Raw genomic sequence first — 1456 nt, forward strand, 5'->3', positions numbered from 1 at the left:
TTCTATCTCTTGCATGTTGTTTATGACCCGTGGATCAAATTCATCCTTGATTCCACCACTTGAAAACCCGGAATCATCGTTTCGCAAGACAAGGACAAGACCGAAGAAGATACTTCGAAGAATTCGCCTTTTAAGAATCTTAAATCGGTTTTTAGCAAGAAGAAGGGAAAGAAAGTGGGGGAATCCAGCAACATGAAAGAAGACACCGAGTACGAGACCGAGAAGGAGGAAAGTGTTACTGATTTTGAAGAGAGTGATCACGAAGAAGAACCCGAAAACATCAGAGCCAACATTGCCGACCTCTCAATGGAGGCATACAAAAAAGGATTCGAGACGACATCGGTCTCGGGCTTGTGCAACCCGCCATACCAGCCACTGCCATGTTCGAACTTAAGGGGCGCATCCTTACCGCATTAAAGGAGATTCCTATCACCGGAAAGGATTATGAAGATGCATACAAGCATCTTGATGAAGTTAACGACATCGTTGACTACTTTAACATTCCAAGTGTACCTAGAGAGACGATGTTATTGAGGATGCTCCCTATTACTTTTAAAGGGGTTGCAAAGGATTGGCTAAAAGCACTACCACCGGGAGAGATTACTACATGGGCTAAGATGCGTGAGGATTTTCTGGAACAATTTTTCCGACCATCTAAAATTGCTAAACTCAAGAAGGTCATTGCCAATTTTGAGCAACAAGCGAGAGAGTGTTTATTCAAAGCATGGGAGCGCTACAAATGTGTACTAAGGAATTTCCCACAAAATGACCTCAATATGCAACAAGAAGTTTCAACCTTCTATGATGGAGTAAATGTCACCACTAGACAATTACTTGACTCTCAAGGCCCGTTAACAAAGAAAAATCCAGCTGAAGTTAAAAGACTCATTGAATAATTCTCTAAGGACTCTAGAGAATATCAAAATCCAAGACATGACTCGACTCGAGGGGTGGTGAACTCTGTAAATGATAACATGGCAGCTGTGATGGTCAAATTGGATAATATGGAGCGAAGGATGACTAAGATGGACCAATCCTTCTATGCCATTAGAGTGGTGTGTAAAAATTATAACGGGCCTCACCTTACAAAGGATTGCGATCTTGACGAGAATGGGAGCCGAAAGGCCCAAGTATGTTACTCGAGTGGCGATAAATACGATGAAGATTGGTGAAAACCAAAGAGAGAATGACTACCTTATGATGATTACAAAAAGGCTAAGGATGAGAAATATAAAATGAAGAAAAGAGGTTTCTTCTAAAAAGAGGAACCAATGCAAGAGAAAAAGCTAGACTTTGAGTATATTCTCACAAGACTTGCAGTTGCGTCCGAGAAACGACACAATGAAACCGATGCTGATATAAGAGAACAACAACTCATGATGAAAGAGCAACAAACGTTATTGAGAAACTAGCAAGCCTCCATTCTTAATATTGGAAAATAATTAGGCCAACTTGC

The 1456-nt window shown here is 41.0% G+C and overlaps 1 non-coding gene across 1 annotated transcript; it reads right to left on the bottom strand.

Moving 5' to 3' along the window:
- Window positions 1–665: 665 nt before the first annotated feature.
- Window positions 666–772, bottom strand: LOC145071680 (small nucleolar RNA R71). The gene has a single exon (XR_013690687.1). It is a non-coding gene; the product is annotated as a small nucleolar RNA R71 (small nucleolar RNA).
- Between the last annotated feature and the right edge of the window lie 684 nt (window positions 773–1456).

The sequence above is a fragment of the Lactuca serriola genome, chromosome 8, assembly GCF_051521515.1.
Source record: "Lactuca serriola cultivar US96UC23 chromosome 8, Lser_US96UC23_V15, whole genome shotgun sequence".
Classification (NCBI taxonomy): Eukaryota; Viridiplantae; Streptophyta; class Magnoliopsida; order Asterales; family Asteraceae; genus Lactuca; species Lactuca serriola.